The sequence below is a fragment of the Schistocerca piceifrons genome, chromosome 7 (genome assembly GCF_021461385.2).
Source record: "Schistocerca piceifrons isolate TAMUIC-IGC-003096 chromosome 7, iqSchPice1.1, whole genome shotgun sequence".
Classification (NCBI taxonomy): Eukaryota; Metazoa; Arthropoda; class Insecta; order Orthoptera; family Acrididae; genus Schistocerca; species Schistocerca piceifrons.
In genome coordinates, this window is record NC_060144.1 from 311728683 (window position 1) to 311740787 (window position 12105).

Here is a 12105-nt window from a genome sequence, read left to right on the forward strand (position 1 = left end):
AATAGCGTGCATTTCTTTTGGAGTGACCCTCGTACATCATAAATTTTCTGGTATGATGACTGGCAGAGTCGAGAATAAGGCGGTGGAGAACGAGTAAAGAGAATGTAGCTCCAAAGTGCAAGACAGCTTTGGATGTCTGATTGTTTTACAAATGTGTTAATGTGTATATCTGAACAGACACCACTCAGATACACACATTTCTGAATAAGAGTGGAACAGCTCCTTGGTGATTTTTTACAGTCGAATGCACAAATGTCGCCAGAACTCCTACAGGAAACAGAATTTGGTAGTAGAGAGTTTAATGACAAGGGACGCTGCACTGCGGCGTGCGATAAGTTGGAAATTTTTGGGAGACCGCGACAGTGTCCGCGTGGCCGGAGCGGATGCCGCCGGCACGGTAGCTCAGTATGTTCGGCCAGGGTCAGAGAATTAGCTACTCTTTGCAATAAAAAAAAAAAACAGAGTGAATGGATCAACGATGAACTTGAACGCGTGTCACGGGAAGTTCGCTCCGAACAAATACAACGAACAGTGACGAAAAGAGATTTAAAAAAAGAAATCAGCGGTTAATAGAACCGTCCATAAAAAGCGGTAAATCCGGGTTCGAGTCCCGGTCAGGCGAAAATTTTCAACTTTCGCCATTGCGTTACCATAGTACCCCGCGCGGCTGGCCGTCACGATTTCCCACCCATCCTTTTCCTTTCCTACATTTAACGTTTACGTGATTGTGCTAATGTGGTAAATATTTGACGTTAAGAATAGAAGCGAGGAAAACTTTAGAGAAGGACTGAAGTAACGCTTAAAGCTGGTTGAAGTCGCTACGTGCTCTCATTCTGGAACACTGGTTGAATATAGTCTGGATGATTTGTTCTCCATTTTAAACAGAGGAAAGTATTTCACGCATCTTAATATTTATGACGTCATATCTCCTGAATTATGTGTCGTACAATGATATAATGTATGTAGACACTGTCTGCAAAGTGAGTTACATAGATCGTAGTAAGGAAGCAATAATTTAAAACATCATGCAGGTGGTGATGAAATTTTACTGTGAACCATTTTAAGCAGAAGCTAGTTTTTCACGCACCTAAATGTCTATGACGCCATATCTCTTAGCTATGTGTCGTACAATCATATAATTTTGCCGGCACGTTCAGTGGATATTCTCTGCAAACTGTCTTGCGAATAGATTCGCTAGTAAAAAAGTAATAAATTAAAACGTTGAGTCGGATGCTGCAGGTTTACTGCTTGAACAGCGAAAATGTAGAAAGCGACAAACTTTTTTGCTCTCAACGTTTTCTGAGGGTGTAATCGAAAAAAAAAGTTTTGCTAATGTTTGAAATTCTGTGCGAACTTTATTGGACGTAGCTAAGTGCTTAGGTCACAAACACTGGATGAATAACGTCCAGATATTTGCGTGCTGTCGGCTACACTGCCCCAAGACAAAAACAGTTTCTAATTGTAATACGTTTTGTATTGTGTTAACATAAGATTATACCCTCTTGATGAGTAGACTCGAAAATGGTTCAAATGGCTCCAAGCACTATGGGACTTAACATCTGAAGTCATCAGTCCCCTAGACTTAGAACTAATTAAACGTAACTAATCTAAGGGCATCACACACATCCATGCACGATGCAGGATTCTCACTGCGACCGTAGCAGCAGCGCGGTTCCGGACTGAGGCGCCTAGAACCGCTCGGCCACATCCACTAGCGATGAGTAGATAACGGCAGCATTTTAAATTCGGTTATTACACGGAATACTGAAAATAAAGTTTTTGTTGTCCCTGGAAGCCGTTAGATAGGGAACATGACACTGTTCCGGAATTCGAGATGGTCACTTAGTAATATACAGGGTGGTCCATTGATTGTGACCCGGCCAAATATCTCACGAAATAAGCGTCAAACGAAAAAACTACAAAGAACGAAACTTATCTAGCTTGAAGGGGGAAACCAGATGGCGCTATGGATGGCCCGCTAGATCGCGCTGCCATAGGTCAAACGGATACCAGCTGCGTTTTTAAAATAGGAACCGCCATTTTTTTTTTACATGTTCGTGTAGTACATAAAGAAATATGAAAGTTTTAGTTGGACCACTTTTTTCGCATTGTGATAGATGGCGCTGTAATGTCACAAACATATGGCTCACAATTTTAGACGAACAATTGGTAACACGTAGGTTTCTTAAATTAAAATACAGAACGTAGGTAAGTTTGAACATTTTATTTCGGTTGATCAAATGTGATACATGTACCTCTGTGAACGTATCATTTCTGAGAACGCATGCTGCTACAGCGTGATTACCTGTAAATACCACATTAATGCAATAAATGCTGAAAATGATGTCCGCCAACTCCAATGCATTTGGCAATACGTGTAACGACATTTCTCTCACCAGCGAGTTGTTCGCCTTCCGCAATGTTCGCACATGCATTGACAATGCGCTGACGCATGTTATCAGGCGTTGTCGATGGATCACAATAGCAAATATCTTCAACTTTCCCTACAGAAAGAAATCCGGGGACGTCAGATCCGGTGAACGTGCTTCGACAACCAATCAAACTGTCATGAAATATGCTATTCAACACCGCTTCAGCCGCATGCGAGCTATGTGCCGGACATCCATAATGTTGGAAGTACATCGCCATTCTGTCATGCACTGAAGCATCTTGTAGTAACATCGGTAGAACATTACGTAGGAAATCAGCATACATTGCACCATTTAGATTGCCATCGATAAAATGGGAGCCAATTATCCTTCCTCCCATAATGCCGCACCATACATTAACCCGCCAAGGTCGCTGATGTTCCACTTGTCGCAACCATCGTGGATTTTCCGTTGCCCAATAGTGCATATTATGCCGGTTTACGTTACCGCTGTTGGTGAATGACGCTTCGTCGCTAAATAGAGCGCGCGCAAAAAATCTGTCATCGTCCCGTAATTTCTCTTGTGCCCAGTGGCAGAACTGTACACGACGTTCAAAGTCGTCGTCATGCAATTCCCAGTGCATAGAAATATGACACAAGTGCAATCGATGTTGATGTAGCATTCGATGTGCAATCGATGTTGATGTAGCATTCTCAACACCGACGTTTTTGAGATTCCCGATTCTCGTGCAGTTTGTCTGTTACTGATTTGCGGATTATCCGCGACAGCAGCTAAAACACCTACTTGGGCTTCATCATTTGTTACAGGTCGTGGTTGACGTTTCACATGTGGCTAAACACTTACTATTTCGTTAAATAACGTAACTATGCGGTGAACGGTCCGGACACTTGAATGATGTCGTCCAGGATACCGAGCAGCGTACATCGCACACGCCCGTTGGGCATTTTGATCACTATAGCCATACCACGTACTTATACGTTTGTGACTATTACAGCGCCATCTATCAAAAAGTGAAAAAAGTGGTCCAACTAAAAAATTCATATTTCTTTACGTACTACACGAATATGTAATAAAAAATAGGGGTTCCTATTTTTAAAAAAACGCAGTTATCCGTTTGACCTATGGCAGCGCCATCTAGCGGGCCAACCATAGTGCCATCTGGTTTCCCCCTTCAAGCTAGACGAGTTTCGTTCTTTGTAGTTTTTTCGTTTTATGCTTATTTCGTGAGATATTTGGCCCTGTCACTATCAATGGACCACCCTGTAGATTCACTTCTACTACATTTCTGTCGTGAAATCAAAATGCCTGGTTTCAGCATTTATGTTCTGTTGATTACATCTGACTTGTACATTAATGTCAGACCAAAATATGGCTAGCTGGACCACCACCACATAGAACTGTCCTACCAACGCTACAGCATTTTTCTTTGTTTCCCACTGAAGATCAGAAAACAGACGCATCCAACAGTGGATGTCACATAGCTGTTTCTTATGGGACTGGCAGTTCATGGCTTGTATAACATGCCTGCCAGCTGGCCGTTGCTGTGAACTCGACGCTGCCGCGCCAACCACGGACTGCGAACGCTGCGCCGGCGCGCACGCGTGTCGCGTGCCACTGTCGCGCCGCTCTTATCTCCTCCCGGTGAGTTCCTCTGGCGCTACTGTGCACTGTTGTGCTGTAACTAAACAGTATTCATCATAAGAAGAAACCTCAGGTCAACATTACACCATTCCGCGTCTGATTCAATCTCATTGGTATTTTTTGTGATATCTCAAAGTCCTTTGATTGTGTAAATCATGGAATTCTTTTAGATAAGCTAAATCATTATGGTCTGAGGGGGGGCAGTGCACAAATGGTTTAATTCATACTTAACTGGAAGAATGCAGAAAGTAGAAATAAGTGGTTCATGTAATGTTAAAACAACAGCTGATTCCTCAAACTGGGGGGCTATCATGTACGGGGTCCCACAGGGTTCGGTCTTAGATCCTTTACTGTTCTTGATATACATTAATGACTTACCATTCCACATTGATGAAGATACAAAGTTAGTTCTTTTTGCTGATGATACAAGTATAGTAACAACATCCAAAAACCAAGAACTAAGTGATGTAATTGTAAATGATGTTTTTCACAAAATTATTAAGTGGTTCTCAGCAAACGGACTCTTTTTAAATTTTGATAAAACTGAGTATATACAGTTCCGTACAGTAAATGGCACAACTTCAGTAATAAAGATAGACGTTGAACAGAAGTCTGTAGCTAAGGTAGAATTTTCAAAATTTTTAGTTGTGTCCATTGATGAGAGGCTAAAGTGGAAGCAACACATTGATGGTCTGCTGAAACGTCTGAGTTCAGGTACGTATGCTATTAGGATTATTGCAAATTTTGGCGATAAGAATCTCAGTAAATTAGCTTACTATGCCTACTTTCATTCACTGCTTTCGTATGGCATCATATTCTGGGGTAATTCATCATTGAGTAGAAAGGTACTCGTTGCTCAAAACGTGTAATCAGAATAATTGCTGGAGCCCACCCACGGTCATCCTGCAGACATCTATGTAAGGATCTAGGGATCCTCACAGTAACCTCACAGTATATATATTCACTTATGAAATTCGTTATTAATAATCCAACTCAGTTCAAAAGTAATTTCAGTGTGCTTAGCTATAACACCAGGAGAAATGATGATCTTCACTACGCAGGGTTAAATCTGACTTTGGCACAGAAAGGGGTAAATTATGCTGCCACAAAAGTCTTTGGTCACCTACCAAACAGCATCAAAAGGCTGCCAGATAGCCAACTAACATTTAAAAATAAATTAAAAGAATTTATAGATGACAACTCCTTCTATTCATTGGCTGAATTTTTAGATATAAATTAAGGGAAAAAAACAACAACTTAAACATTAGTGTCATGCAATATTTTGTGTAATGTAATATCTTGTACAGACATCTTTTATTAACCTGACACGTTCCACATCATTACGAAGTGTCGTATTCATGATCTATGGAACAAGTATTAATCTAATCTAATCACGTGGGGCGGAATTCAAGGTGTGTCCAATACCGTCAAGTGCGATCATAAGGATACGTTGTGGGGATGTGTTACACGTGCATAGCAGATGCATGTTAGTATGTCTTGTTTAAAGTGATGAAAAAGTGTTTTCCGCCCGGAATCGAACAGGGGAACTTCTGCGTGTTAGGCAGACGTGATAACCGCCACACCACGGAAACTGCTTCTGTGCGCCATACAACACAGACAACTTGTAATGAGATTGCCATCGTAACTTAAAATTAAAAAAAAAAAAAAATGCGGTACTTGCATAACGAAGGTACATGCAGCAGATCCACACATGACGTGGCTCACTGAAGCAGAATACGATATAGGCAGGAAAGTACTGTTTCCGCCCGGGATCGAACCGGGGACCTTCTGCGTGTGAAGCAGACGTGATAACCGCTACACCATGGAAACGACAGACGCGATGAGTCCATCCTTGTTCACTCCAAATTGCCTCAACCTGTCTTTCGTCCGAGCATGCACACACAATAGTTCTTTTGGCAACCTGAAACCCATCACAGCCGAGGGCTCAAGAAGTCTTCGGGGTGCTCGAGAGGGTGTCTGCCGTAGCACCCTGAACGAGATAGCGGCGTTTCGCGCAGTTGTTATTGCAAGTAATATCACCAAAAACAATCACTTTCTTAGCAGTAGGCATTGCGAGTCCAGCGGCACGCACATAGACTGAGCGATAATTCGGGACAACAGCCTTACCGACGCATTTAATTCTACATCTACATCTACATGACTACTCTGCAATTCACATTTAAGTGCTCGGTAGAGGGTTCGTCGAACCACAATCATACTATCTCTCTACCATTCCACTCCCGAACAGCGCACGGGAAAAACGAACACCTAAACCTTTCTGTTCGAGCTCTGATTTCTCTTATTTTATTTTGATGATCATTCCTACCTATGTAGGTTGGGCTCAACAAAATATTTTCGCATTCGGAAGAGAAAGTTGGTGACTGAAATTTCGTAAGTAGATCTCGCCGCGACGAAAATCGTCTTTGCTTTAATGACTTCCATCCCAATTCGCGTATCGTATCTGCCACACTCTCTCCCCTACTACTTGATAATACAAAACGAGCTGCCCTTTTTTGCACCCTTTCGATGTCCTCCGTCAATCCCAGCTGGTAAGGATCCCACACCGCGCAGCAATACTCTAACAGAGGACGAACGAGTGTAGTGGAAGCTGTCTCTTCAGTGGACTTGTTGCATCTTCTAAGTGTCCTGCCAATGAAACGCAACCTTTGGTTCGCCTTCCCCACAATATTATCTATGTGGTCTTTCCAACTGAAGTTATTCGTAATTTTAACACCCAGGTACTTAGTTGAATTGACAGCCTTGAGAATTGTACTATTTATCGAGTAATCGAATTCCAACGGATTTCTTTTGGAACTCATGTGGATCATTTAGCGTCAACTGCCACCTGCCACACCATACAGCAATCTTTTCTAAATATCTTTGCAACTGATACTGTTCTTCGGATGACCTTACTAGGCGGTAAATTACAGCATCATCTGCGAACAACCTAAGAGAACTGCTCAGATTGTCACCCAGGTCATTTATATAGATCAGGAACAGCAGAGGTCCCAGGACGCTTCCCTGGGGAACACCTGATATCACTTCAGTTTTACTCGATGATTTTCCGTCTATTACTACGAACTGCGACCTTCCTGACAGGAAATCACGAATCCAGTCGCACAACTGAGACGATACCCCATAGGCCCGCAGCTTGATTAGTAGTCGCTTGTGAGGAACGGTGTCAAAAGCTTTCCGGAAATCTGGAAATACGGAATCAACTTGAGATCCCCTGTCGATAACGGCCATTACTTCGTGCGAATAAAGAGCTAGCTGCGTTGCACAAGAACGATGTTTTCTGAAACCATGCTGATTACGTATCAATAGATCGTTCCCTTCGAGGTGATTCATAATGTTTGAATACAGTATATGCTCCAAAACCCTACTGCAAACCGAAGTGAATGATATAGGTCTGTAGTTAGATGGATTACTCCTACTACCCTTCTTAAACACTGGTGCGACCTGCGCAATTTTCCAATCTGTAGGTACAGATCTATCGGTGAGCGAGCGGTTGTATATGAGTGCTAAGTAAGGAGCTATTGTATCAGCGTAATCTGAAAGGATCCTAATCGGTATACAATCTGGACCTGAAGACTTGCCTGTATCAAGCGATTTGAGTTGCTTCGCAACCCCTAAGGTATCTACTTCTAAGAAACGAATGCTAGCAGCTGTTCGTGTTTCAAATTCTGGAATATTCCATTCATCTTCCCTGGTGAAGGAATTTCGGAAAACTGCGTTCAATAACTCCGCTTTAGCGGCACAGTCGTCTGTAACAGTACCATCGGCACTGCGCAGCGAAGGTATTGACTGCGTCTTGCCGCTTGTGTACTTTACATACGACCAGAATTTCTTCGGATTTTCTACCAAATTTCGAGACAATGTTTCGTTGTGGAACCTATTAAAGGCATCTCGCATTGAAGTCCGTGCCAAATTTCGCGCGTCTGTAAATTTTAGCCAATGTTCGGGATTTCGCGTTCTTCTGAACTTCGCATGCTTTATCCGTTGCCTCTGCAACAGCGTTCGGACCTTTTTTGTGTACCATGGGGGGTCAGTTCCATCTCTTACCAATTTATGAGGTATGAATCTCTCAATTGCTGTTGCTACTATATCATTGAATTTGAGCCACATCTCGTCTACATTTTGCATAGTCAGTTCGGAAGGAATGGAGATTGTCTCTTAGGAAGGCTTCTAGTGACACTTTATCCGCTTTTTTAAATAAAATTATTTTGCGTTTGTTTCTGGTGGATTTGGAAGAAACGGTATTGCGCCTAGCTACAACGACCTTGTGATCACTAATCCCTGTATCAGTCATGATGCTCTCTATCAGCTCTGGATTGTTTGTGGATAAGAGGTCAAGTGTGTTTTCGCAACCATTTACAATTCGCGTGGGTTCGTGGACTAACTGCTCGAAATAATTTTCGAAGAAAGCATTTAGGACAATCTCTGAAGATGTTTTCTGCCTACCACCGGTTTTGAACAAGTATTTTTGCCAACATATCGAGGGAAGGTTGAAGTCCCCACCAACTATAACCGTATGAGTGGGGTATTTATTTGTTACGAGACTCAAATTTTCTCTGAACTGTTCCGCAACTATATCATCGGAGTCTGGGGGTCGGTAGAAGGAGCAAATTATTAACTTAGTTCGGCTGTTAAGTATAACCTCCACCGATACCAATTCGCACGGAGTATCTACTTCGACTTCACTACAAGATAAACCACTACTGACAGACACAGACACTCCACCACCAATTCTGCCTAATCTATCTTTCCTGAACACCGTCTGAGACTTCGTAAAAATTTCTGCAGAACTTATTTCAGGCTTTAGCCAGCTTTCTGTACCTATAACGATTTCAGCTTCTGTGCTTTCTATTAGCGCTTGAAGCTCAGGGACTTTCCCAGCACATCTACAACAATTTACAACTACAATTCCGACTGTTCCTTGATTCAAGCACGTCCTGTATTTGCCATGCACCCTTTGAGATTGCAGCTCACGCCGTACTTTCCCGAGGCCTTCTAACCTAAAAAACCGCCCAGTCCACGCCACACAGCCTCTGCTACCCGTGTAGCCGCCAGCTGAGTGTAGTGACAGCAACCATTCTTGGGTGAGCAGACGGCCCACCGGAGTAGCCGAGCGGTTCTAGGCGCTTCAGTCTGGAACCGCGCGACCGCCAGGGTCGCAGGTTCGCATCCTGTCTCGGGCATGGATGTGTGTGATGTCCTTAGATTAGTTAGGTTTAAGTAGTTCTAAGTTCTAGGGGACTGATGACCTCTGATGTTAGGTCCCATAGTGCTCAAAGCCATGTGAACCATTTGAGCAGATGGAAAGCATAAAATGCTCTCGTTCTCACTTAACATAATATTCAAATTGCAAACGAGAGTGATGAAAATTCCTAACTTAAACACAGGCTAATTTTTCTGAGCGAGTTATGTGTAACACAAAAGCATACTGCAGGGATTTCACCGTATTGTTGAATACTGAACCCATTGAAGGTATTAACTAGTCAGTCTCCCACCTTTTAGCACCTTCCTTATCCGAATCCGAGAAATACACTTCAGTTCTGGTGCCTTCTACGACGCGTATCACTCTGCTTCGTTTGCAACTATATCTCTGGTATAAAACAATGAACATAGTCCAGATAAAGAGTATTTGGTTTTCCATATTTGTCCTGAAAATTAAATTGGTATGTTTTCTTAATTTAAGCAACCTTTATTAACAATCTTTCATAAAATATCGATAGCTAAGAATTTATATTTGAAAGCCGTAAATTTAGCTGAATACCTAGGTACTACAATTAAACAACTTAAAGTGGAAGGAACACATAGAAAATGTTGTGGGGAAGGCTAACCAAAGACTGCAGGACACTCAGAACATGTGACAGATCAACTAAGGAGACTGCCTACACTAAACTTGTCCGATCTCTTTTACAATACTGCTGCACGGTGTGGGATCCTTACCAGATAAGGCTGGCAGATGTAGTGGGACGAAATTAAACGTCACCCATCCACCAAGTCAGCCCAGTTTGCAGGTGACTATAAGTTTAATTTAGTTTTTGTTTATGTGTTTTCTTATTATTTGTAATAAATGTGAATTATCTAAAAGTTTTGTATTTTTTTTATGTGTTTCATGTACGGAGAGATCGGCGCAACGAACGGGGACAGCATCTTCGTTGCCGCGACCAGAGAGGAAATTGCTGGCCGCTATACGTCGCGGGTCGACAGCCAAGGAGCAACAGAAGATCCTGGAACCGAGTTGTTGCGTCGTGTTTCTAAAAAATTAAAAATGAATTTTTATACTCTTTTTGTACAACAATGACGTCAAATAGATCTTAGTCTTATTGAAATGTTAGTCACTGTCTGTCAACGCACAAGTTCACATCTGTATGTGTAGGAAGCTAATAAAATAGTGTATGCTACTAAAGTTGAAACACGTGTCTTGAAGATTTATTTATGAAGAGTTATGTGAACGGATTAATAATATATTTGACAAGATTATTGATTCAGACAGCGTTGGCCGAAACTTTGAATCTAAAAAGTTTATTTAATGGGTGATTCTGATATCGATTAGATCAAGATAACGTGTGTCGATATAATTTTCTGAGGAGAAACAAACGAAATTTAAATTCGAAAAAGTTACGAAAACCAATTGGCCCAAGTGATGTAATTCTCTGCACACGACTCAACTGATGTTTTACAGTTTCGTTCAAGAACCATTCTATGACAATTTAAAAAGAATATAAATCATTTTTGAAGTGAGTGTAACTGACGTGGGTGACGAAGACTGCACATGGTCATACATATATCAAACGAAAAACCTAATACGTCGTTACACCGCACCGTGGCGACCTTAGAAACAGGACTTGTGTGCAACTAAGGCACACAGGTACGAAACAAAGCATCAAGAGTCCTTCGGAAGTCAACGCGAGTTTCTTGGAGCCTTCACCAGCCAGCGGCGACTTCGCGGGTGTGGGCATCTGACGGAGTGCAGCCAAGCAGTACGGTCACGCGGTTGTTCCACGAGAAGTCGCATCTGTTGGGCAGCAGCTGAACGCTGCAAACCCCGACAACCTTTTTTCTCCCTAAACTAATAGGCCCAGTACGTCAGCTGCGGGGCGTTCCTCCGGCTGGTATTAGAGGTGTTGCTGAGGGCTTCGCCTGTCTACGGCGGTGCCGGGCGTGGTTGCAGCCAGCGACGTTTCCGGTGTTCGACTCAGCGTCCTGCCGGTTGCGGAAGCGGGGTCGCAGCATCTCAGCGGCTGCATCGACGGCTGTTACATCTGCAGCCCATAGCAGCACACTGATCATCGAGAACTACAAATTACAATATTAGTGTCCGGTGAGTTTGTTTCAAGTTGGAAGTGGAGTGTTGTACATAGGGAGTGTGCTTTTATAGGATTGTTGATTACAAATCTGCGTGTGTAAATACTTAATATTTTACAATAATGTCGGGAAGTGAAATGTCAGACGAAGAGCAATCTATGTCCGATAGGAGCATGAGAGCCCTTTTTAGGGCGATCGCTAAATTAAAACAGTCTAACGAGGAATCTACTGCTAGATTAAAAGAGGAACTAAAACAGGAATTAAAACAGTCTAACGAGGAATCTACTGTTAGATTAAAAGAGGAATTAAAACAGTCTAACGAAGAATCTATGGCTAGATTAAAACAGTCTAACGAGGAATCTACTGTTAGATTAAAAGAGGAACTAAAACAGGAATTAAAACAGTCTAACGAAGAATCTACTGCTAGATTAAAACAGTCTAACGAAGAATCTATGGCTAGATTAAAACAGTCTAATGAGGAATCTACTGCTAGATTGAAACAGGAACTAAAACAGGAATTAAAACAGTCTAACGAGGAATCTACTGCTAGACTTAAAGGGGAGCTAACAAAATCAACAGACAGGTTGCAGGAATATCTTAATGAAACCAGTCGAGAATTAAGTGATAAAATAGAGTCTTCTAAAGTTGAAATGCAAGAAAAATTAGTAGGACTTAGTAATAAGATTGCCGATAATTGTAAAAGGTTAGAAGAACATATCCAGGAATCGCGCGAGGAAAAAGCTCGCATGCGAAACGATAT

The 12105-nt window shown here is 42.2% G+C and overlaps 1 protein-coding gene and 1 non-coding gene across 2 annotated transcripts in view; both read right to left on the reverse strand.

Annotated features, from left to right (window-relative positions):
• Positions 1–12105, reverse strand: part of LOC124805100 (thymidine phosphorylase-like) — a 176625-nt gene that overhangs the window by 93353 nt on the left and 71167 nt on the right. The gene's annotated exons all lie outside the window — the stretch shown is intronic.
• On the reverse strand, positions 5789–5861 carry Trnav-cac. The gene has a single exon. It is a non-coding gene; the product is annotated as a tRNA-Val (tRNA).